This window comes from Oncorhynchus masou, chromosome 30 (assembly GCF_036934945.1).
Source record: "Oncorhynchus masou masou isolate Uvic2021 chromosome 30, UVic_Omas_1.1, whole genome shotgun sequence".
Classification (NCBI taxonomy): Eukaryota; Metazoa; Chordata; class Actinopteri; order Salmoniformes; family Salmonidae; genus Oncorhynchus; species Oncorhynchus masou.
In genome coordinates, this window is record NC_088241.1 from 18,621,420 (window position 1) to 18,648,725 (window position 27,306).

The following is a 27,306-nucleotide window of genomic DNA, read 5'->3' on the forward strand; positions in this document are numbered from 1 at the left end:
TACTAATTGAGTGCATGTAAACTTCTGACCCACTGGGAATGTGATGAAATAAATAAAAGCTGAAATAAATAGTTCTCTCTACTATTATTCCAACATATCACATTCTTAAAATAAAGTGCTGATCCGAACTTGCCTAAAACAGAATTTTTACTAGGATTAAATGTCAGGAATTGTGAAAAACTGAGTTTAAATGTATTTGGCTAAGGTGTACGTAAACTTCCGACTTGTGTGTGTGTGTGTGTGTGTGTGTGTGTGTGTGTGTGTGTGTGTGTGTGTGTGTGTGTGTGTGTATGTGTATATGTATATGTAAATATATGTATGTATGTATGTATGTCTTCCACATCTTCCGGTTCCGGGTTGGAGCGAGCGGTCGCATCTACACTTCGGTCCGCAGGTAGTATAACTTTTCATTACATTTTCATTACATTTCATTATAGTACAACGGTTTGATTTGTCTAATCTTAGCAATTTCTTCTTAGCTAGCTACATAGCCGTCTTTGTATAAAGATAATTGCGTAATTATCGTATTTCGTCGTCCTAACGTAGTCTACACTGCTATCTGCCCAGCAGCTAGCAAACGAATACCAGCACTGTAGAAACTATTCACTCAACTGAACGACTCGATTAGTGTAGTGTTAGCTAGCTACATAGTTGTCTTTGCTGTCTTCGTATCCAAGATAATTGTGTAGTTTAGAGTGTGTAGACTTAGAGTGATTATCTTAATTTACCGAGGTTAGCTAGCCAGCTATTTGTCGTCCTTAACGTAGGAGATACTGCTAGCTAGCTAGCCAACAGCTAGCCAACGTCTACCGAATAGAACTTCAACAACCCGGTCAACATTCCGCTTCGCTCCACAGGTAGTATCACATTTTCATTTCACTTCATTACAGTACAACGGTTTGATTTGTTTGATCGTAGCTAGCTAGCTACATAGCCGTCTTTGTATCTAAGACAATTGTGTAGTCTAGAGCGATTTTCTAGGTTAGCTAGCCAGCTATTGTCGTTCTTTTAACGTAACGTAACGTAATCAACACTGCTAGCTAGCCAGCTAGCCCCCGAATAGCAGCACTGTAGAAACTATTACACTCGACGGAACGACTTGATTAGTGTAGTGTCAACAACGCAGCCACTGCCAGCTAGCCTACAAAATCAACAACGCAGCCACTACCAGCTAGCCTACTCCAGCAGTACTGTATCATTTCAATCATTTTAGTCAATAAGATTCTTGCTACGTAAGCTTAACTTTCTGAACATTCGAGACGTGTAGTCCACTTGTCATTCCAATCTTCTTTGCATTAGCGTAGCCTCTTCTGTAGCCTGTCAACTATGTGTCTATCTATCCCTGTTCTCTCCTCGCTGCACAGACCATACAAACGCTCCACACCGCGTGGCCGCGGCCACCCTAATCTGGTGGTCCCAGCACGCACGACCCACGTGGAGTTCCAGGTCTCCGGTAGCCTCTGGAACTGCCGATCTGCGGCCAACAAGGCAGAGTTCATCTCAGCCTATGCCTCCCTCCAGTCCCTCGACTTCTTGGCACTGACTGAAACATGGATCACCACAGATAACACTGCTACTCTCTCTTCGTCCACCCACGTGTTCTCGCACACCCCGAGAGCTTCTGGTCAGCGGGGTGGTGGCACCGGGATCCTCATCTCTCCCAAGTGGTCATTCTCTCTTTCTCCCCTTACCCATCTGTCTATCGCCTCCTTTGAATTCCATGCTGTCACAGTTACCAGCCCTTTCAAGCATAACATCCTTATCATTTATCGCCCTCCAGGTTCCCTCGGAGAGTTCATCAATGAGCTTGATGCCTTGATAAGCTCCTTTCCTGAGGACGGCTCACCTCTCACAGTCCTGGGCGACTTTAACCTCCCCACGTCTACCTTTGACTCATTCCTCTCTGCCTCCTTCTTTCCACTCCTCTCCTCTTTTGACCTCACCCTCTCACCTTCCCCCTACTCACAAGGCAGGCAATACGCTCGACCTCATCTTTAATAGATGCTGTTCTTCCACTAACCTCATTGCAACTCCCCTCCAAGTCTCCGACCACTACCTTGTATCCTTTTCCCTCTCGCTCTCATCCAACACTTCCCACACTGCCCCTACTCGGATGGTATCGCGCCGTCCCAACCTTCGCTCTCTCTCCCCCGCTACTCTCTCCTCTTCCATCCTATCATCTCTTCCCTCTGCTCAAACCTTCTCCAACCTATCTCCTGATTCTGCCTCCTCAACCCTCCTCTCTTCCCTTTCTGCATCCTTTGACTCTCTATGTCCCCTATCCTCCAGGCCGGCTCGGTCCTCCCCTCCCGCTCCGTGGCTCGACGACTCACTGCAAGCTCACAGAACAGGGCTCCGGGCAGCCGAGCGGAAATGGAGGAAAACTCGCCTCCCTGCGGACCTGGCATCCTTTCACTCCCTCCTCTCTACATTTTCCTCCTCTGTCTCTGCTGCTAAAGCCACTTTCTACCACTCTAAATTCCAAGCATCTGCCTCTAACCCTAGGAAGCTCTTTGCCACCTTCTCCTCCCCCTGAATCCTCCTCCCTCTCCCCCCTCCTCCCTCTCTGCAGATGACTTCGTCAACCATTTTGAAAAGAAGGTCGACGACATCCGATCCTCGTTTGCTAAGTCAAACGACACCGCTGGTTCTGCTCACACTGCCCTACCCTGTGCTCTGACCTCTTTCTCCCCTCTCTCTCGAGATGAAATCTCGCTTCTTGTGATGGCCGGCCGCCCAACAACCTGCCCGCTTGACCCTATCCCCTCCTCTATTCTCCAGACCATTTCCGGAGACCTTCTCCCTTACCTCATCTCGCTCATCAACTCATCCCTGACCGCTGGCTACGTCCCTTCCGTCTTCAAGAGAGCGAGAGTTGCACCCCTTCTGAAAAAACCTACACTCGATCCCTCCGATGTCAACAACTACAGACCAGTATCCCTTCTTTCTTTTCTCTCCAAAACTCTTGAACGTGCCGTCCTTGGCCAGCTCTCCCGCTATCTCTCTCAGAATGACCTTGATCCAAATCAGTCAGGTTTCAAGACTAGTCATTCAACTGAGACTGCTCTTCTCTGTATCACGGAGGCGCTCCGCACTGCTAAAGCTAACTCTCTCTCCTCTGCTCTCATCCTTCTAGACCTATCGGCTGCCTTCGATACTGTGAACCATCAGATCCTCCTCTCCACCCTCTCCGAGTTGGGCATCTCCGGCGCGGCCCACGCTTGGATTGCGTCCTACCTGACAGGTCGCTCCTACCAGGTGGCGTGGCGAGAATCTGTCTCCTCGCCACGCGCTCTCACCACTGGTGTCCCCCAGGGCTCTGTTCTAGGCCCTCTCCTATTCTCGCTATACACCAAGTCACTTGGCTCTGTCATAACCTCACATGGTCTCTCCTATCATTGCTATGCAGACAACACACAATTAATCTTCTCCTTTCCCCCTTCTGATGACCAGGTGGCGAATCGCATCTCTGCATGTCTGGCAGACATATCAGTGTGGATGACGGATCACCACCTCAAGCTGAACCTCGGCAAGACGGAACTGCTCTTCCTCCCGGGGAAGGACTGCCCGTTCCATGATCTCTCTCTATATATATATATATATATATATATATATATAAATAAATAAATAAATAAAACTCAATACTATAGCCAGGTTTATCGTGGAAGGCAAACATTGATTATTGAAGTAAAGGAAAGACCCGAACAACCAATGCAACTGTAAAGTACTCTGGAAATAACAAGAGCTGCAGCAAAAAACATGCTTCAGATGTCAGAAGAGAAATAACATTAACTAACAAAGCAGAAGAAGACAAGTTTCTTGACTGGTTCTTCTCTATTCAGAGAAAGGGAATTTAACAAAAGTGCACTTAGTTTACATTGATAAATGGGCAGATTATGAATAAAATCTGTTGACAAATCCTAGAGAGAGTTGGAGATGGCCAAATCACAGGGCATCTCAGAACACAATCTGTTCTGGCAATCTGCTTAAAGAGAATTAGACTTCACTTTGCCAGTTCCCCTTTCAGCACAGAGTGGTTTGAGAAATCTTTGGATTTCTTTCTTTGAATTCTCCACTCTCTGACAATATGGCAAAGAGATCTTTCAAACAGTGAAAAAGAACAATCTGTTGGTTTTGTAAGTGATTTTGTTCCTCTGGATAGGCTGACACCTAGATTTAGGTCCAATTTTTAAATGATGCCAGAGCATTTCCATGCTCTTGCAGTGCACGGTTCATGTTGTGAATTATAGCATATTATGAGGGTTATCCAAGTCCTTGGCCACAAAAATATACACTAAAGAAATCCCAAATCGGGACAAAGTCTTGCTTAACATGAGGGCCATCAATCACAATTAACATTTTGGAAACACATTAACCTGGTCATTGTTCTGGAAAATTCCTCCTGCCAGTCAATTCAGCAGAGCCTCAAGAAAGTTCATTTTCCCTCCCATTGCAGTGGCTATTTATAGTTAGACTGAACTTGGTCGGTCAAAATCATCTGCGATTGAACATTCTTGGGGCCATGATTAGAGGCCATTGGCCTAAATCCAACAGTACGACCTTATCTATTCCAGACAAAGCTAATTGTGACAAATGGTGAAGGTTGGGTATGTGACCTAGTTACCCAAAAACACAGCAGGTATTTCAACCTGTAAAGACTTATTTTTAAAAAAAGAAGCCACTGGACTAAAAAAAAAACAGACCAGCTGGCAGCCACATGCTAACGCTGGTTCCTCTATTGTCTCAAATTCTATAATAGCTCTGTTCATTTGTACTTGTTCTATTTTCTCTATGCCCCCAGTATGAGAGAAAAAGGCCAAGAGCATAAAGAGAGAAACTGTAGTGTATCAATAACCGCCTATTTGTGGGTTGCGTGATATGCGTGGGCTTCTGGCCAATAGACTATTGTTTTGCTCTTTTTTGGTCTGTAGCAAAATGTTGATCGATGAATGCTGGTACTTGCCATCTGTAAGAGCTGTAATGGATCAGTTCAGAATTCAAAGCACAGCCTGGGAAAGAACAACACAAAATAATAACATATTCAACACTTGTGTGCAGTGGAAACCAAATTCCATTTCAAGTTCAACAGCAAAACATGATTAACTCCAAAGCACTAAAAGGTCCCAGACTTCAAATTGCTCCCAAATGCCCAGTAGATTTATTTTAGAGGGTAGGGCTATGCGTTTTATTTTCCTTCGGAAAGGAGGGGAAGGTTGCACAGTTTAATCAACACCACAGATCAATAAGCCACCTGTTAGGATGCTCGTACTATCTGATTGGTGCACTGCGATCAACTCGTCAATAAAATTTCTAAATATATTTTCCTGGAGTAAGGGAAAAAGCAAGCATCTGTCGGGTTCAGTAAACTTTCAAGGCTCTTAACATATTGTACGTGGAGCTCAATCTTATTTTCCGTTAAAAAAAAGGTCTCAATTTAAAAGTACGATACGCAAGCCAGCATAAGAGTAGCATAAGCTAAACACCTAAAAAAAAGGGAAACATGTAAATGTAAATTGGAGAGAAAAAAAGATCTGAGAAGGCTTTGAGACAACGGTGCTAGCATAATCTCTTCTGATTGGGTAACATGAGTAGAGGAACGATTCCACCACCAGAGCTAAGGTAACAAAACTGGCCAGCCTGGGCTTCCTCTCAAATCTGAGTTAACATGTAAACACCATTACACAATCCACTGCTCGTAATCACAACTTGGTACGTAATCATGTACAACTCTGGCAGCTGAAACATTTTACAGGATGTTTGTTTTATTTGCAACTTTATTCTACTCTTTTTAGGTGCTTCCATATATGGTTGGAAGGACAAATAAGCAGCTCACACACCTGCATGTTAACATGTGTTAACATGAGCATGTGCGATTCTGCATCGATTCTGAATATGGACCTTCAACAGTGAAAGAGGAGATTCCACAACCACATCTCCAAAGGAACCAGAAAAGCTTCATTAACCAGCAAAATAACACAAATGACAACAACCACAGATCTCGCCAAGTGGAGGAAGAGATGAAGGATAGGGATGGCGGTTAGGAGAGGACAGATATCTCACAAACACTGTGTCCCCCCCACTGACCTGGGAGCAGTTTGATTAATCACAGAGATGAAAGCGGGAAGACTTAGCTGCTCATTATCCCGGATCAGGACCAGGGCTCGGAATTAAGATATTGGGATCATCTACAGCTGTGGACCACCATGTCACCGCGGGTGGTGCCCATTGTCCAACCCCTGCCCGTGAAGATTTAACACAGGGGCTCCAGAATGGTCGTTGATCAAGCATATGTTTCAAGCGCCCTAATTTCTGTTACAGTCAATATTAGCAAATATGTAGTAACAACGGTTTGCAGTTCAATGTCACGGACCACCTCAAACTACTTAAAGTGAGAGTGCCAGAATCTTTGTTCTGACAATGTTGATGATATATCTGATTACTTGAGAAGAGGAGAGACATTTAAAACAGTCAATTAAAATGTAGACTTTGGGCAGATAATTGAGCCCTTCCTCTAGAAATGCATCAAGAACCATCCATATGTGAGCAACAAATTGCCACTCAAAGATCATCCAAATATCATCAGTTGAGTTCAAGCTAAACCCTAGAGCACTCTTGTGCATGTCATCCCATTGTCAAAACACTAGGAGAAAATGCAAGACTTTTCAGCTCTACATCAAATGTTAAAAGAACTGACCACAGAGATGAGCATTCCTACGGAATACCAAGAACATGTTCATCGGGCACATAGAGTACCCTGTAAAGGTCCTTCCTCCTCTCAGCTGTCTATTATTGTGGGTCAGTGTAGTATTGTGGGTCAGTGAGAGTGAAATCACAAGGAGCACACGCACAGTCCAGCAGAAGGGAGAGGCATGTTATGACTACTCGTCTCTCACCATTCCTTCACCAAATTCCCATACCCACTGTTAAGACAGAGTAAGGTAAATGACTTGACCTCCTTCCCCAGATAGCCCCAAAGAAATTCAATCAGTATTCAGGTCAAGCCACAACTCCACCTTAACTCCTGACCCCTGACCTCACCCGGCTCTCCTTAGACCATGACAAGGGTTTGTCTGTGCAGGTTTTAACAAAGTCCTCGTGTCAGGGGGGGGAATCAGTGGTCTAACCCTGTCAAGGCCAACACAATCAATCCAGCAGAGGAGTTCAAGGTGGTCTGACCCACACCTAACCCTGATGCTGAAACCATGGCGACAAGCTCAGCCAATGATTTTCCCATCAAACCCCACAGAGAGTGTCTGAGAAACAGTCCAGGGTATGCTCATGTTTCAGGGCTGGCACTGGAGGACAATTACTATAATTTTTTAAAATTAACTTCGCTCTAGTTTCACTCTATCTAGAACAACGTGACACAGCACAGTCTAAACATGAAGGCTGAACAACCCTGCTGCTGGTATAACTGGGGACCAAGGGGAGGGTATTAGCATAGCATAATTACACTGGGGAAAGATCCATGGAACAATAGTGTGGGACACCAGGGAGCAAGACATAGCCCACAATTTGCCATTGTGCTCCTTCCCCCTTTCTTACCCCATTGATATTGGAGAATAATGCCGGAATTCAGACTGTTAGTTTAACCAATGGTGGATTTAGTATAATAATAACCAGGCGGAGCACAGGGTTAATGTGATTAGCAACCCTGTGCTGACACCTCACCACCCTCCACCAGTGGGGTATTATCATGCTAGCCTAAAAGAGAAAAAATATATTTGAAAGGAAAATATAGGAGTAGGCAGGGACCTCGGAAGCCAAGTGAACACAATGCCTGCGAATTTCAGCCTCGTCTGCCAAGGCGAGCGGGTAGACAAATGGACATAGACATAATGCTAGCTGGTTAATTAAAATAACATAATTAAAAAGGTCTTGTGTGTGAATGGTCGTCTCAATGCAATCACTGACCTGAGTATCCGATATATGTCCCTCAGAGCGCAGTCAGTCTCTCTCCATTACCGACTCCATTAGACATCTAACCAGACATTTCTTAGTACTTTTTCCAAATCAGACAAGCGTCTTGAGATACTGTTTGTTGGAACCTTTTTTTTTGTGACCATCTAATGGTCACGGACACAGACTGTGATTATAATAGTAGGTAATGGAACCATGTCTTAGAGTGTGAGTGGGAGGTAGGGGTCATTTCCGCTGTGTTGGCTATTTGGGTCCCTTCAAATTAGGTGACTAAAGACATACCCGGTTTACTGTACCTCTCTCCATCACTCACTCCTCTCCCACTCCTCTCTCTGAGACGAGGCATTAAAGCAGTATCACGCTCTGCAGTTGGAGACTTGTTTACCTTGAGTTGTCTTTCATACCGTCAGTCACCAGTGATCACCCCTCAGGGAGAGACTGTCGAGGCAGAGAGATAATATGGGAAAGCAATAAAGGAGGATCAAATGAAGCCGCCTTGGAGGCACTGGGCAGGAGAAAGAGAACCTGTAGGAGTGCGTTTGTATGCGTAAACACAAATATGTTTACTGTATCTGTGTAAAAGACGAAACACATGGTAAACATTGTAACAGCCGTTAATAACACACAAATACCCACCACACACACACACACACACACACACACACACACACAGCTGCGTGGATGAGTCACCACATGGTTAACTGGCGTACCCGCGGAATGGGACGATTGAAGTGAGAAGGGGGGGGGGGGTCAGGGGGGCAATTGTACGCATCCTGGTAGAATTATATGACACTTACTCCCTGGGCCTCTACCCCCACAGACCGGTTTAAAAATAACCCTGATTCAGGCGAAAGGGGCTGGAGTTCTGAGAAACCCAGGAAAATGACTGCGATAGGAGTCTGTTACTGAACTAATCTTGCACCTCGTCCAAACCGAACGACTGATAGCATTATCACCACCCAGAGATGTAGACTTATACTGTAAAAACCAGCACATACACCAACCCTCACACATGCATAAATACACACACAGACGTTAATTAAACAAAGCGAGGACTAGCAGACACTTGAATGCGATCCATTGTCATCCATTCCCGAAGTGCATATAGTACAGTACATGCTAAGACTTGATAGACCCCGGACAAGTTTCCAGTAACAAGGTCGAACAAGACAGCTATTTATGGATAGTTGGGAAATTCAATGTAGGGTTTTGAACAAGCTAATAAAAACCCAATTGGTAGTATGCATGTCATTTAACACCAAAGTGTGACAGATGAATATATGTATTTTTCTATAGCTGCATGATACCATTAAAAAAAAAGAAGAAGTTTAATCAAAACACTCTGTGTAAATGAATACCAGTCACCTTTTGAATGCATGCAGGGCCTGAATCGGGTATGATGAGGCATTACTGCATGAAGCAGCGGCTTTAAGCGGGAAAAACAATCTTAGGTTTTTAATTTCCTGCTTCATTTCACGTGTCGGGCCCATAAAAATCCTAATTTCCAAAAACTGCAATAAGCTACTTTGAGACATGATCATGACTCAGAATAAGTTCTCCAGTAGCAAAACTCTAAATAGATTTTCCCCCCCCCATGAGGTTATTGCTTTGCGGTACAGGCTATATCTGTGAGAACAGACACAATAACTGTGCCACAGATTTTAAGAACACAAACAAAGACTAATAGGGGGAATTTCGACCAAAGTTAAGCGTGCATAAAAGGGAACGTAATTTCCTTTTTATACGCTTTTCTCTATATACGTATTCTGATGTTACGCATGAGAATAGCATGCTATTCAGCCACTATACATTTGGGGTAGGGATCAAAGAAAGGAAGGTAGTGGCAGAGGTGTATTCTGGCATTGACTTTGTTTCATTGACTTCAACACCATGCAAAATGAAATGATGAATAAGGTCAAGCAACCTGTCGGTTCCAAGTGCAACAACAACTTTCTTTTTTTTAATATAAATAAACACTATTCTCCATGCACTAATTTACAGAGCTATTTGGGTAATCCATTTGGATAAGGTAATTGTACATATAAATGGCAATTGTTTAAAATCTATTTTACCTTATGATCGCTGGTGACTAATGTAAAATCAGTCATTTCTGCAAACTAAAAAGCATGTCAACATGACAGGTATTTCGTACTCTTTTCCACAGTGAAGTATAAAATAGCTCTGCCGTTATTCAGAATTCTAATTGTAGGCCTAAGGCTTTATAATTTGTGCTTCTGAAATTTGGAGACCCAAGCCGAGGCTGTAGCCTGTGAAAACCAGTACACACTGACAGTAGCGGCGAACCTACCGAGTTGATGTATGCACTCTAAAATTATATGGCCTGACATTTTATTTTTATTTTTTTTACAATTTCAATCATATTAAATATTAGCCACTATCAGTAGCCACCATCAGTAATACCCAGAGAAATAGGCTGACATGTGCCTTCAGAAAGTATTGACACCACCCCTTGACTTTTTCTAAATGTTGTTGTGTTACAGCCTGAATTTTAAATGCATTAAATTGAGATTGCGTCACACAACACCCCAGAACGTCAACGTGGAATTATGCTTTCAGAAATGTATTAAAAATGTCAAATGTAAATGTCTTGAGTCAATAAGTATTCAACCCCTTTCTTATGGCAAGCCTAAATAAGTTGAGGAGAAAAAGAGTTTCTTAACAAGTCACATAAGTTGCATGGACAATAATAATAGTGTTTAACATGATTTTTGAATGGCTACCTCATCTCTGTACCCCCACACACATACAGATAATTGTAAGGTCCCTCAGTCGAGCAGTGAATTTCAAAAACAGATTCAACCACAAAGACCAGGGAGGTTTTCCAATGCTTCGCAAATAAGGGACCTATTGGTAGATGGGTAAAAATAAAAATGCAGACACTGAATATCACCTTTGATCATGTTTAAGTAATTAATTACACTTTGGATGGTGTATCAATACACCCAGTCACTAAAAAGATACAGGTGTCCTTCCTAACTCAGTTTCTGGAGAGGAAGGAGAGCGCTCAGGGATTTCACCATGAGGCCAATGCTGACATTAAAACAGTTAGTTTTCCCCAGTCACAGCCATTAAACTCTAAGGATGGATCAAAAACTTAGTTGCTCCACAATACTAACCTAAATGACAAAGTGAAAAGAAGGAAGCCTGTATAGAACAAACATTCCATAACATGTATCCTGTTTGCAATAAAGCACTAAAGTAGAACTGCAGAAAATGTCCTGAATACAATGCATTATGTTTGGGACAAATCCAACACAACACGTCTGTGAATATATTTAAGCATGGTGGTGGCTGCATTGTGTTATGGGTATGCTTGTCATTGACAAGGACTAAGGAGTTTTTTCTAGGATTAAAAGAAACAGAATAGAGCCAAAACAGTCCATTTCCTAGAGGAAAACCTGGTTCAGTCTGCTTTCCAACAAACATAAACCACATTGACAAATATACACTGGAGTTGCTTTCCAAGGCGACATTGAATGCTCCTCTGTGGCCTAGTTACTGTTAACTTAAAAATGTATTGAAAAATCTATGGCAAGTCGTGAAAATTGCTGTCAAACAACGATCATGAACAAATCCAGGTGTACAAAGCTCTTAGAGACTGACCTGCGAAAGGTGATTCTAACATGTATTGACTCAGAGGGTTGAATACTTCTCTAATCAAGATTGTGTTTTATTTTTGATACATTTTATACAAATATGACACATTTTGCATCGTTTCCTTACATTGTTAGTTTACCTTTCTTTTGTCTGTCAAGTCCGTGAGGTTGTTCCTGAGGGTCAATAGTGTTTTACATTAGGCTAACATATTAACATAAGTTGTTCCATAATTTGGGACATGTAGCCTATTTGAATCATTCATGGAGCACAGACCATACAGAGTGTCCTGTGAGGGTCAGATGGTTCAGATCAGCTTGGCAATGGTTGACAATAGAGGTCGACCGATTAAGATTTTTCAACGCCGATACAGATTATTGGAGGACCAAAAAAAGCCGATACAGATTAATCGGACAAATGTCTTTATTTATTTGTAATAATGACAATTACAACAATACTGAATTAACACTTATTTTAACGTAACATAATACATCAATAAAATCAATTTGGTCAGAATGATGATATGATAAGAGGTAATGATTAATAAGATGACTGTTTATCCATGAAATATATATATTTTTTTATTTAACCTTTATTTAACTAGGCAAGTCAGTTAAGAACAAATTCTTATTTAAAATGATGGCCTACCCCGAACGACGCTGGGTCAATTGCGCGCAGCTCTATGGGACTCCCAATCACAGCCGGATGTGATACAATCTGGATTCGAACCAGGGACTGTAGTAACGCATCTAACACAGATGCAGTGCTTTAGACCGCTGCGCCACTCGGGAGCCTTATAGAGTTTAATTCGGGAGATGGTAACTCTTTAAAGAACCTCTTCTGTGGTGCCCCAAATCCTAATGAGTTCATTGTTGCATGATTAATTAAAAAATCGAGTAACAATTAAACATAGTTAGTTGATTAAATAAATAACAGTCATTCGATTAATGAAAGCAAAGTCACGACAATAGCAGTTTAAACCTGGAGCATGGTTCATGACGACGGGATCGTTGTCATCACAGTTCCGGAATTAGTGAGGATAATTAAGGTATATTGATAAGACTGCTGTTCAACCCTTATTGTACCCTTTTCTCACCTTCCAATATTTCATGAATTGAACATGGAAACATTCATGATGAATCAAACCGCTGTTGACTACAATGCTTTCCACCGTTGTGTCAAGTTGGCTGGTAGTGGATCTCTACTCTGAATAGATCATTCCATCTCATCCCACAGATGCTCTATTGGATTGAGATCTGGTGACAGGGTGGCAATGACGTTCAGAAATCCTGTGGCTCCACTTTTATCAAGAGGCCCAATACATGCCATGAAAATACACCTCACATCACACCACCAACCTGCAATGTTGACGCACTGCATTATGGATGCATGTACTCATGTGGTTCTCCATACCCTAGTCCTCCTGTCAGAGTGAAACAGCAGGAACCGGGATTCATCAGACCAGGCAATGTTTTTCTGATTCTCCAGTGTTTTCTCCATTTAGCACACTTTGTTTTTTGCTGAAAGAAATGGAACTCCGTAAGGTCATCGACCTCCATACCCCATTCGTGTCAAGGTACAATGAGTTGTGCATTCTTTTATTGGTCTTTGGGCACACAATGTGGTACTGGACTGTTAGTTGACTAGCTGTAGCCCATCTGTTGCTCTGCACATTTTGTGTCAGCCTCCTTTGTTGAAGTAGATTTAACAGATGACATCAATAAATAATCATAGCTTTCAACTGGATTCACTGGTCAGTCTATGCCACGGAAAGAGCATGTACACATGTACAATGTTTTGTACACTCAGTGTATATTCTAGTGAGTCTGTCAAGAAAATTATAATTAAAAAGTTAAAGTATTTGTTGTTGGCCAGCAAGTGGGAGGGTTTCCAGAGATTGAATAAATGTATTTCAGCGTCCGCAAGGGAATCACACCTGATAAGCCCGTTATGCACCTGCATAAGATAAGTCTGAATACCAACTACTGAGAAGTGCCTAGTAAAGGCGTGCGTAAGAAAGGCGTACATTCCCTAAGTCTGAATCGGGCCCTAAATGCATAAGGATTACATGTATTATATGGCATGAAGGATGGATTTTAAGATGATCAAATTACATTTTTGTTGATGTTATTCTCCTACTTACCCTGCCTATTTCCAAAACTCTCTCCCTCTTTTACTAATGTCCTCCTCTCACACATTTTCTCTCTGAAGAACAGATCTTTCCTGCATGCTAAGAAATTGTGGGTCGATTTCCAAGAACAAGCTCCAGCATGCACCCACATTTCAATTCCTGGGATGTGGTTAGGAGATTCAGTTTTGCACTTTAATTCTAGCCTAAAAATAAAAACATATATTTTGAAATCATGCAGGAACTAGATGTTTTTCAGCTACAGTGAAATCCATTGCATGATGACAAAAATAGACTATACAAAAACTGTATGAATGCGCCACCAGAAACAAAATCAACTTAATAAACCCATTATAAGGATTTTGGATACAGCTAAGCCAAAACACCAGTGTATCCAAAGTAAACATTCAGTGAAGTGAAGGGACGGATTGCTTCAGTTTCAACATGGGCAGCTAATCAATGAGGCAGGATGGCGGGAGGCTACCCTCATTATGAAGTGATTAAGAGATCATTTGGAACAAAAACCACTGCACCTTTAGCCCCTCTAGGACTGCGCCAATCAATAATGTGTGTGCGGCCAGCAGCAATTCACATGAGGGCTTGATTCGTTAACCTGCATTCTATGAGAAGATGAGCAGTAGAGTAAAAAGATAGCTGCAAAATATACACTGCTCAAAAAAATAAAGGGAACACTTAAACAACACAATGTAACTCCAAGTCAATCACACTTCTGTGAAATCAAACTGTCCACTTAGGAAGCAACACTGATTGACAATAAATTTCACATGCTGTTGTGCAAATGGAATAGACAACAGGTGGAAATTATAGGCAATTAGCAAGGCACCCCAAATAAAGGAGTGGTTCTGCAGGTGATAAGCACAGACACTTCTCAGTTCCTATGCTTCCTGGCTGAGGTTTTGGTCACTTTTGAATGCTGGCGGTGCTTTCACTCTAGTGGTAGCATGAGAGTCTACAACCCACACAAGTGGCTCAGGTAGTGCAGCTCATCCAGGATGGCACATCAATGCGAGCTGTGGCAAGAAGGTTTGCTGTGTCTGTCAGCGTAGTGTCCAGAGCATGGAGGAGCTACTAGGAGACAGGCCAGTACATTAGGAGACGTGGAGGAGGCCGTAGGAGGGCAACAACCCAGCAGCAGGACCGCTACCTCCGCCTTTGTGCAAGGAGGAGCAGGAGGAGCACTGCCAGAGCCCTGCAAAATGACCTCCAGCAGGCCACAAATGTGCATGTGTCTGCTCAAACGGTCAGAAACAGACTCCATGAGGGTGGTATGAGGGCCCGACATCCACAGGTGGGGGTTGTGCTTACAGCCCAACACCGTGCAGGACGTTTGGCATTTGCCAGAGAACACCGAAACTGGCAAATTCACCACTGGCGCCCTGTGCTCTTCACAGATGAAAGCAGGTTCACACTGAGCACATGTGACAGACGTGACGCCGTGGAGAACGTTCTGCTGCCTGCAACATCCTCCAGCATGACCGGTTTGGCGATGGGTCAGTCATGGTGTGGGGTGGGGTGGCATTTCTTTGGGGGGCCGCACAGCCCTCCATGTGCTCGCCAGAGGTAGCCTGACTGCCATTAGGTAACGAGATGAGATCCTCAGACCCCTTGTGAGACCATTTGCTGGTGCGGTTGGCCCTAGGTTCCTCCTAATGCAAGACAATGCTAGACCTCATGTGGCTGGAGTGTCAGCAGTTCCTGCAAGAGGAAGGCATTGATGATATGGACTGGCCCGCCCGTTCCCCAGACCTGAATCCAATTGAGCACATCTGGGACATCATGTCTCGCTCCATCCACCAATGCCACGTTGCACCACAGACTGTCCAGGAGTTGGCGGATGCTTTAGTCCAGGTCTCGGGGCAGGAGATCCCTGGGGCCACCCAGGAGACCATGGACAGCCACCTCATCAGGAGCATGCCCAGGTGTTGTAGGGAGGTCATACAGGCACGTGGAGGCCACACACACACTACTGAGCCTCATTTTGACTTGTTTTAAGGACATTACATCAAAGTTGGATCAGCCTGTAGTGTGGTTTTCCACTTTAATTTTGAGTGTGACTCCAAATCCAGACCTCAATGGGTTGATAAATTTGATTTACATTGATAATATTTTTGTGATTTTATTGTCAGCACATTCAACTATGTAAAGAAAAAAGTATTTAATAAGAAAATGTCATTCATTCAGATCTAGGATGTGTTATTTTAGTGTTCCCTTTATTTTTTTGAGCAGTGTATATTGCTTCCTGCATTAAGTAGCCAATGGGAAAATGTTTTGATTCAAGTTTACTGATACCTATTGGTACTGTATGTATATAATAGTATCTCAATGCCTGAATATTGCATATAGGCCCTTGTGTTTGTTATGGTTCATTGGGGGCTCTGGGGGATTGTGGGTGTTGTAGTTAAATGTGAGTATAAAAAAAGGCAACCATCTTAGTCATCGCTCAGTAATCCTCAGTGATGAGACTCAATGTGCAAATGAAGTAGCTACCTCCTCAGATGAAATATGCATGAAAGGGAAATAAGTTTAATCTCAACAGGATGTATTTCTTGCCCAAAACTCTTCTCCCTTACCAGCCCTGAGGGTACTGGGCAAAAACTTCCCATCACACTAATCAAACAGCTGTGTGTGTGGCCAATCTCTTTTGAAGAAGACAAAAAGATAATGGAATCTAAAAGGATTACTCAAAATGCAGATTGAAGCACCTTCCCAAATCATCCAATTACAAACATAGACAAGCCACTCAGACAGCAGGATTTACATACTAATATAACACAAATAAAGTAGGATGAAAACATGTTCACATACAAAGACTAAGGGTTGGGAAACCTTTACTGACCTGAATACATAAATATGATACTATCTGCTGACACAGGTTATACTGCCCTCTGTAATTGCTGGAACCCTTCCACTTCAGTTCATGGAGCTTAACCAGACAGTTACCCAGCATTCTCGGCCCGTGGCTGCTGCGGGTTAGCTGAGCAGCCTAAGACCATGTTTGACAAGGGGTTAACACTGCTGAAAAGGGCTTTATAAAACCACAGGAAGACAGCCAGTCTGGAAAGAAGGACTGAGGCCTGTCACTTGTCCAGAGTGTGGTCTGCAACCTTTTTTCTTTTTTTCCATCCTACCCTTTGGTTGAACTCTGCTCTTTTTCCTCCCAAATTCACACACTCATCAGCTCTGGGATAATCACCCATACTGTGCTAACTGCAGCGGTGTGACAGGAGGGCAGCCATCACTCGCCTGTTTTTAGAATCAGAGCTAATTACTGCCCTGTCAAGGACTCTATTTAAATGACTGCTACTGATGGGGCTAATAGGATAAAACAGTGTCAATATTGAACACAGTCAATTAAATCAGACATTTATTTTGGGCACCAAGGTCCTGGTGTGCTGAAATGAACACAGATATACAGAAAAATAAATTAAAAGAGGTAATATTCAAACCAATACTAGAAAATCCAGTAAATCATGAAAAATCTATGATTACCAAATACAGTGAAGCTTAGCATTGTAATGAAGACTCAGTAAAACAAGTTTCTGCATTGTGAAGAGCAAACAAGCTAAAATACAGTAAAGTACATTTCCCCTACTGGTCCCGGACAATGATTGAAGACCCCCTTCAGCTGCCATGGCAATGCCACGAGGCTTTCCCCAACCCACCCTTTTTAATGCAATATGTTCATGTGATTTTCCCCCAATGTCCATTGGAGGGGCCAAGACTGAAGGCCAAGGCCTGGTGGTCTCAGCAGATAGCTGGGACAGGCCTGTCCCGTGTCAGCCTTGGGTTATGGATGATGGGGAGGCTCTGGGGCTGACAGGTAATAATTCACTCCCCAGGGTTCAGGAACCTGTCGCTGAACCGAGGCAGGCAGACAGGGAGGGTGGAAGACGGCACGGCCTCGCAAAACCCTCCTTTCCTTACTTTCCTCACTAAGCCAGATATGGGGTCCCCATTGGCCGCCGAGTTGCCATGGGTAACAAACTACCATCAATATGAAATATGAGGTGCCACAGTCCAGTGCTTCACTCCGGTGCAGGGCCAAACAAAGTCCCATATGCTGAGGGTGGGAGCCGAAGATTAACTGTTGCTCCTTCAAGCCAAACACAGTCACACTGCCCCTTTTTTAAACTCCAGCAGCCCTCCAGTGCCGTAGGCAGTAATTCAGAGTCACCTCAGACAGATGGTTACTGTCAATACTCCACACTTACAATGCTTTTAAAGAAAGATACTATAAAAGTCATATTGATCTCAAAATGGAAGTTATCAACACAGAAGGGGCAGATTGCAGTAATTCAACCACTGCAATTGATATGTGCCAGGGCGTCTGGGCTCTATCAGGATTCTAATCGAAACCATTCAATATAATATTATGGATAGTATAATGGTACCACAGTCTTCTGCGGAAGACAGTTGACTCAAAAGACAGTTGCTTCTCTAAACAGTACAGTAACTTGAGTCTGGGCCAGTTATCCAACTGTTGGAACAGTTGGAGAGGCAGCAGAGTTGGATGAGGGAATATCTGCATCACAGGGGTGAACGTGGACTGGGAGGTATAGGCTGTACTGTACGTCCCACAGAACCATAGTCCTGGGCCCCTGGGATAGAGCCTATTTCTGCCCTCATTACCCCGCGGACCATTAAGGAGACACAGCCATCCACACATCACAGCCCAGCTCAGCCCTGCAGCAGACCTCCTGTCATTTAATACAAAAACTACAGCACCATCGGAAATAGGAAATAAAATTACACCGTGGTCTGAATGCACCATTAGCCATGCTAACCGAGCGCCGGCTCTTTCAGGGCTGAAATGAGAGCAGGACAACATGCAATTTGGGAGCCGACGGAGAGGGAGCGAGCTGCCGACACTCGCCTCTCTCAGCTCCAGTCATTTACAGCCCTCACCCACCAGCATGCAAGACCTGAGTTACTTATTGAATGGGGTTGGGTAATAAGAAAGCGGAGATGTGTGTTTCTGGAGGTAGGAAATGAGAAAGAGAGAGAGAGCAAAAGAGAGTGAGCAAGGTACAAAGAGTTCCGAGAGGGCATAATGGCTGGGTAGGAGTTACAAATAATATAAACATATTATTCAAAAATGATAAATCCAGAAAACGCAACAAACCAGTAGGATATTCCAACTCTGTTGAAGGGAAGCAATATCACCACTTGTTGATTAGGCTATGACATCTAAAACACCTAATGTATAACAGTATTGTCATTTTCTCTGACTGAGCAGCCTAGCCCCGATGACAAGCACCAGTAAAAAACTATGATACCAACTGCAACTTTGGTTTCCTTTTTAACATGTAAAAGATGGGGGTGAATATTGTTTTTAATAAAATATCTGCAGCAAGAAACATTTAAAAAGGAGAAAAATAACCTTGTTTGTACTGTAAGATAATGATACCCTAGAGTCAGTGAGTTTTGCACCAAATTAACATGAATATTTACATTTCTTCTAAAACATTGGAATATAGACGCAGTTATCACACATCCACATCACCAAAACTTTATGGATGGAAAACGTTAGTTGTGCATGCTGCCAGTGGCGGCATGTCCATAGGGGGCACAAAGGCAAGTGCCCCCTCAGATGTCGTGTTGTGAGATGTTTCAGATGTTAAATTAATTAGTAATCTTATTTTTTAAGCCCATGTTTCATCCAAATAATTTATAAAAAGATCTGTCAGCAGCATTCTGCAGAGGGGACACACTGACTGGACTAGGCAAAGAGTACCCCCCCGCCCCCCACAATTCTCCCTAGTAAGTGGTCCCTTCCCAAGTGCACAGAGAAAAGAAAGGCAGGCCACTATACTCTAGCGCGTGGAGTATCGTCAGTGGAGGAGGAGAGTGTAGAGTGACACACAGCGTTTTATTTGATTTTAGCTGATGGTGTTGGACAGGAGGTATGTTTATAAATTAACGTTATCAAGCTATGTAGCCTATTGATTTCTTCTTCATGTCATGTCATTGTCTGCTTCTACATCTGCATTGCTTGCTGTTTGGGGTTTTAGGCTGGGTTTCTGTATTGCACTTTGTGACATCTGCTGATGTAAAAAGGGCTTTATAAATAGATTTGATTGATAGTACTAACCTTGCAACTGTATGATGTTGGCTTTAGTTAGCCAGCTACATAGACTCCCAATCTCGCCATTTCAGGCTATCAATCAAGTTGAATTAGCTTGTCTAACCTATCTGCTGGCCAGGTTACTAGACTTGAGAAAAGCAGGCAATTACTAAATGTACTAAATAAGACATTCCTTTCAATCCTTTAACCAGATTTGAGCAAAACCCACCCCCCACACACACGTACTTCATGCCATACTTTGGTCAAGATATTTGACTTGCAGATATAAGCCTACTAAAAGCTTCTCTGTTGGGCATAGCTGAGAGTGGTTCTAAAGAGCATAAAAATATAGCCTATTTTTGTCTCAATCCAGGTCTGTAGACTACACACAGACTGTCACCTTCAATGTCCTCCCATCTGGAACTATTGGACATTATTCTCGCTAATTCGACACAATATTGGCTATTATATTTTGGCTAGTGTTTACCAAAAGGCATTAAAAAACTAATATCAACATGTAATTCGAATCACTGTTATTGATAGCCTCTAGCTGTATTTTCAGGCTATAAATATGTGCACAAACTCAAAAAACATAAAACAATTTAAGAATCAGCCTAAACATACAATCAAAGGCATCATCATTTGTTTCATTGCATTATGACAGATAACCAGCAGGTCACAGACTGCAGTTGTTGTGGAAAATTCAAAGTCATCCACAACTAAAATCACCCAATGCGCATTTTAATTAAGCAGCTGTCAAAATGACAAGACATTGCTCTATAATATAAAGCTGGTGAAGCAAGTAAGGTCAATCTAGGCCTACAACAACAAGTTTGTCACGCCACAGAAAGGACTGCGAAATCTGTGAAATCACCCAACTCGATACATCTTGGCGCACGCAGCTATGCATTTCAACTTACTCTTTAAGACTGGCAACAATTTTCTACAAAAACGATCTTGTATTCACCTTGTTCAAATGACCCAGTGAGATTATATAACAGTGTTTGAAAGACATGTATGGTTGCAGGTCTATTATATAGACCATTAAAGTCTCGTTTTAATTTCTGTAAACTATAGCCTACATAAATACAAACAGACGTATGTCTGCACAATGACAAAAACACAGTCATATAGCCTATCCAAAAACGGATAGAGTATTCCTAGTATACTATTTTTGGCATATTTATTTGATGACAAATGCTCTTTTCGCATGCATTTAGCTGAAAAGATGATCAAGCTGAAGACAATGGTTTCCCAATCTCGGTCTTGGGACCCTTCCTGAGTGCACGTTTTGGTTTTGCCCTAGCACGAAACAGCTGATTCAAATAACTAACTCCTTCAGTAGCCGACTGTCTCCGTGGCTGCACCTACATTTGACTTGCGCATTCGGAGTATTTTGTGTTGCCACAAGTTTGCCCCAGTGTCTACATAGAGGACATTGGGCTATTTAAAACAAAACGTTGTCGTATTCTAGTTCTAATTAGGTACTTATAGGAAGTCCTACCATTCATAACATGTTTGGCCAGTTTATACCACCTACCCGTTTTGGTTTTTGCCCTAGCACAAGCGGAATCAAATAATCAACGCTTGATAAAGAGAAAGTGCCGTAGTATAATTCTTACCTTTTTCTTTCGTTTTCTTTCTTGTTTCGTTGACAATACTTCGATTCTAGCAGGACAGAGACCAGTGTTACAGAAGCGTAAAGCCGGGATTAGTTATTTTTTCCAAAAAGGCTTGTATTCCCAGAGCGCGAAAGAGCGCCCCTTGTCATGACAGAGACCCACGCACGCTCGAGCTGGACTGCAATCACAACATACCTCACCCAGCGAAGAGCAGCATAGGATAATACACGCCCTAGTGTGTTGAATTGACAGGCAGTCGGTCCAATGACAGGGGTAGGAATAGTACCAGACCTCGTTTGAGACGTTTTTTTTTAATTCTTTAAAAAAAAAACTTGTTTGAGACGTGTTTTGTTCAAACCTTTTCATTAGACTCCTCCCTCAACATCTCACTTTTGTCCAGTTGTTGGATGCCTACACATCTGGATCCTTGCAACCCGAGCCTGCAGCCAGTCTCTCCGCCAATGAGATTTCAGACAAGGGCATTTCAATTGATATATCATTCACCTTCTTTCTGAGGCTGGTTACCTTGCTCCACATATAAGATAACTGAACAAAATACTTTAATTCTGTCAACAAGTTTCTCTGTTGTCTTCAATTATTAATATTAAATTGCATGGACCTAACTTACCCCATGTTTTGCTTGTACCTCCCTGTAATTACATACATCATGCCATTATAATAGCATTTTCAGTTTTCACATAAAATAGTGTCCTTTGTATTGTAATAATGGTTCAACAATAAAACTGTTCTTCAAATTATCAAAGAAAAAAAGCGGCCGACTTAGTACAGGCTGCACAGAGCCAATAGTCTATGCATTTCATTTCTGTTTTCAGTAGGCCTTTTAGGTTCAAAATGTATGCAGCCTAGCATACAGTATGTCAAGGTGCTAAATAGATAGGTCCTGTCTATGTTGACAGGCAGAGAATTAGGCAGGATGAAGACAGAGAGCATAATGAGGGAACCAGTAGGGTTAATTGGTGAAGGAACAGTAGTTATACTGTATGAAGCTATTGCTCCCATACTGGGGGATTCTAATGAGATATCTGCATAGGAGAGCCTTGCTGATCATTATAAATGATCCAACTGCAAATCATTGTCTAGTGGAGATAGTAATCATGTAGATAGACATGATTAAATAGCTAGTTATCTGTCATTTTCAATCATTTTTTTCTGGCAGAAATATTCCGGTCACATCCTGTCTTTTAAATAAAAATGTATATTTTTATCTACCACAGATGTTAGTTGTTAATGTCAGCTGTTAATGAGCTGTTAATGATGTCAGCTGTTAATGAGATTGTATTTTTTATAGCTTCTTGGTTAGAAGCAAAGAATATTAACTTTATTTTTATTTTTATGTTTTGTATTCACTCTTAACATGCTTAGTCATGAACATTCCGTTGGGTTCAGGACGGATGGAACCACAGACAAATGGCTGGTTATTTTTGGTGAGGTTAGGGTCAATGCTGATAGATTTACTCCAGTCATTTCTCTTGGCAGTGAAATAGTCTGTGAGCCCGGCCATTGTGGTAAGGTGCCTTCAGGAGTAAGGAGAGGACAAGCTCCCAAGTCCACGATCTGAGTGGACACCCTAAATCTCAGTAGGCATGTGTTCAGTGTCAACTTTGCCAGTAGGGGTTTGCTGGTTTTGGCAGTCTGAAATAAAATAGCTGTTCCACTTCGTTTTCTCATTTTTAAGTTCAATAGAGCACCAGCTGAGTTTCATAATAATCTGTAATACACACATCCCAAATATCTTCAGAGCAGGACAAAATGTACATGACAAATAAAAAATGATTACCTCCTCACTGGCACAGTTCTCAACCCAAACCAACTCACTTTCTTGCGGAAGTAGGCAACACATTCTGGGTAAAGTTATTAGAGAACTAGGTTAAAGATATCCAATCAATAATATCATGCTATCTTGCCACACCACGGGCTTGCAGAAAACAGACACACTGTATTTTTCCTATGCCAGCAGGCAAAATAAAATAAACTAAATGCCAAGGAGCACTGGCTGTTATCAAAAAGACAAGCATTCTTAAACTGACCCAGCAACATATTGACTATTTTTTCCCTCAATTTAATTGCAGTGAGCCAATGGGTGCTAAGTGAGGAGAAAGCATGTGAGTCCATCAGCACAATAGCTTAATTCATATAGGCTTGTGAGTCCATGGGAATGACTAGAGGGCTCTTGTCCCCATGCGATGTATCAATGTTACCATGAGGCCCTTTCAGAGGGTTGAGAAAGCGAATGGCATTGAAAGTAAAAGTAAAAGGTAAAGCATCTCGAATAATACTGATAGTGAGACATCAAAATGACACTGTGTTTGCATGCTGTCAGGACTGAACACCTAAGGTTCTTCAAATCTGCCAAGGAACAACGGCATTTGAGTGTCAACTCTGTCATTAACAGCAAATGGGTGCAATGCCAGCTAGTTTATACTGTCCAGAGTATTTGAGAGCAGTCCGAATGGACCGGGATTCTTCTCCCTCTCTCTCTCGCTTCCTGTCAACACCTCTAGTGCCTGGGCTCAAACAGCTTACTGCTGGTCTGGGTCTGCCACAAGACATCATCTCCACGCTGTTTACACACACTAAAACACATAGACACATGAACTACTACACGTGAACATGTATGTTTTTAATTTATACATAGGAAAATATGCTCATGCATGCCGCCACACACATACAGAGTATATATAATTTGTCCTGTAACAAACAGGGTATATCCTGTGTTAACACATGACAGGAACATACACATGCACGCACACTCCAATCAATCCTTCTGTGGATCCATCATGTGCTCACCCTTCCAGGAGCCTGGTTGCAGTGAACAGCAAGTGACATTGTTGTCAGAGTAGGGAGTGAAAACAAGGGGAAAAGACTATCTGTCAGGCTTATCTTTTCTCGTTTGTATCCAATCACCAGAATAGAGACAAAATTTATACTATAGTGCTTAACAGTACAGGACAGTAAAATGATACAATTCAAGCACTTATCAAGAGAACATCCCTGGTCATCCCTACTGCCTCTGATCTGGCGGACTCACTAAACACAAATGCTTCAATTGTGAATGACATCTGAGTGTTGGAAATAGATAAGAAAACAAGAAAAGTGTGCTGTCTGGTTTGCGTAAAGATGGACCACAGAGTTTCTAAACCCAGAAACACAACATTTGTTTTACCTTTATTTAACTTGGCAAGTCAGTTAAGAACAAATTCCTATTTTCAATAACAGCCTAGGAACAGTGGGTTAACTGCCTGTTCAGGGGTAGAACAACAGATTTGTACCTTGTCAGCTCAGGGATTTGAACATGAAACCTTTCAGTTACTAGTCCAACGCTCTAACCACTAGGCTACCCTGCCGCCCCAACATGACAAGACTTCCGGGAATGCTTGCGAAGCAGACCATGCAGACCAGGCTGGGGTTTGGGGTTTTGAGAAGTCAGTGAGAGAAGTGAAAAATTCTTTGTTGGCTATTAATTATCTCGAAATCTAAAGGCAGAACCTAGATTGTCTTAAGTAGTTGAACATGCTTTTACTTCAACCTCGCGAAAGTGACAAACTGACAGGTCAAAACAAACTTCATATCGAGGGAAGGCCTTTGATTTGACGGCCTGCTAAAATTGTAATAGTTTTTATAATTTCAGTTTATGTGACAAAACAAGCAGTCACCATAGACTGTAGAGAATCATTGTACAATTTAAACCACTGTGAAATGCATTTTCCTTTACCAAAAATATGGTATTTTCAGCTGTTTGAAGCTGGTGTACAAAAAACTGAAAGTAAAAGATGCAAAAAGGAAACTTATGAACGATATGGTAAGCATAGAAATAGCTTACATAGAACAGATCTACCGCTTCCTAGACTTGCTTTTGTGAGAATGAAACACCTATAACTCACATTTCACATTTAATATAAGGAATTTGAAATAATGTATACTTTTACTTTTGATACTTAATGTAATTGCTCAAATATACTTCACATTTGATACTTAAGTAGAGTATCAGTCAAAAGTTTGGACACACCAAACCTTTCTACATGATTCCATGTGTGTTTTTTCATCATTTTGATATCTTCATTCTACAATGTAGAAAATTGTCAAATAAAGAAAAACCCTGGAATGAATAGGTGTGTCAAAACTTTTGACTGGTACTCTATATTTAAAACCAGATACTTTAGACTTTTACTTAAGTAATATTTTACTTGGTGACTAACTTTTACTAGTCATTTTCTATTAAAGTATCTTTACTTTAACTCAAGTATGACCATTGGGTACTTTTTCCACCACTGACAGAATGACATAACTATTGAAGTCTTTAGATATCATTTTGCCTCCTCAGAAAACAATGTGATAGCTGTGAACAATCAAAATGATCCAGCATGGGACAACAATAGAAACAATATTTGGATTGGAAGCACATCAATTGTCTTGTTACACCCACAATCACATGCTTTCTCGTTCATTATTTCGTAGAGTAAACATCTCTAGAAAACTGTGGTCCCATCCTAATGTCCAATTAATTTGCTGAAAAAGTTTCCTTTTACAAGGGGAAAGCAACCGAAAATTGTATTTTGGGGAGAAAGGCACAATGAGAGAATTTGGCAATAATCTTGGTGAAAAGTATAATGCCAATTATGGCATTAATGACAGAATAGAATAGATGGATACAAACTGAGGATATGGGCTGATCTCTGAAACGTCAATTCTTCAGAAAAGCATCCACTTTGCAGCCATGAGCCAATTTATGGCTTGAGGTAGAACAGGGATTATAAACCCAGCATCAAGCCTTTTTGTGGCAGAGTAGTCAAGACCACGCTCCACACAGCACAATTACCTGGCGATGAAGGAGGAGTCAGGTCACTGAGGAGAGAGGAGAGGAGGGAGGAGGGGAGAATGAGGAACCAGCTTAGTAAGGACCTGTCTATTATTTTGTCTCTAATAGTTCAGATGAATGTGATTTCACTCAACTGCCATTTATTTTGGGGCCATTTCGAAAGTTAAAATCAAAAGTGGGCAAAAGTTGTTGAAGACTTTAAAGAAAATGACTTATTCATATTCGTTAAACTACCCATCCGCTCTGCTCACCACCATGATGGTAGCTGGCTCAGAGACAGAGGCTGGCCTGACACAGAGGACGTTGGAGCCGTCTCCGTCGGGCATGTGAATAACAATTAGGGAAGATTTTTTGGGAGGTTGGTATGGATGTTAGGTTAGATCAGTTGGGCTGCTGAGCTGTGCCCCGTGGGTGAGGGTCGTGGTTGTGTGAGCAGCCTGGATGCCCTGCCCTGGGGTACTACTGGCCAGGCTCCGATGCTAACTTTGGGCTGACCTCTGCCTGCTGGCTCCTCTGCTCTTTCACTGGTGGGCAGTTAAATGCTGACTCATATTACAAAACAAGCCTGAAACCCCTTGGCCCTGGGTGGACATAGGGCGGTATTTTAAACAGATCAGATCACACCATCGCGGCCCTCGTGGTGTTCGGTGAATAAATCTGGGCCTTTTAAAGAGCACCGATAAAATGTTTTACTGGGTCCGTCTGTTGCGACTCCGGATAGGGACTGGTATAATCCAGAAAAATTAAATAAAATCCTGGTTTTACTCAGCATTGTTTAATGGCTTACAATGTTGATGGCTTTTTGCTCTGTAAATGTCCTCCTGAGATGTCCTGAGTCCGTTATTGGCCATGATATTAAAGCCTAATTCCACCAACCTTCATTGTCTGTCTCGGAAAGGTTAGCTAAAGCTCCTATTTGTGTAGAACTAAGAGAAGTCCTTGAAGATGAGCAGGGAAAATTGCTTTTTTTATGTCAAGAGAACATTGTTTAATCATTTAGAGGACCATGTGATTTTACAAAGATAAATGCCTCATACCCTACTACACCGCAACATGACACTTTTCTCTACCAGCAGCTAAACAGTAGGCTTGTTTACAT

The 27,306-nt window shown here is 42.2% G+C and overlaps 1 protein-coding gene across 2 annotated transcripts in view; it reads right to left on the bottom strand.

Moving 5' to 3' along the window:
• sema6cb (semaphorin 6Cb) overlaps positions 1 to 21,566 on the bottom strand; it is a 131,876-nt gene extending 110,310 nt beyond the window's left edge. For both annotated transcript variants that reach the window (XM_064948307.1, XM_064948306.1), the window contains exon 1: positions 21,371 to 21,566. The gene's annotated coding sequence lies outside the window, so the exon portion shown is untranslated. The remainder of the gene's footprint in view (positions 1 to 21,370) is intronic.
• Between the last annotated feature and the right edge of the window lie 5,740 nt (positions 21,567 to 27,306).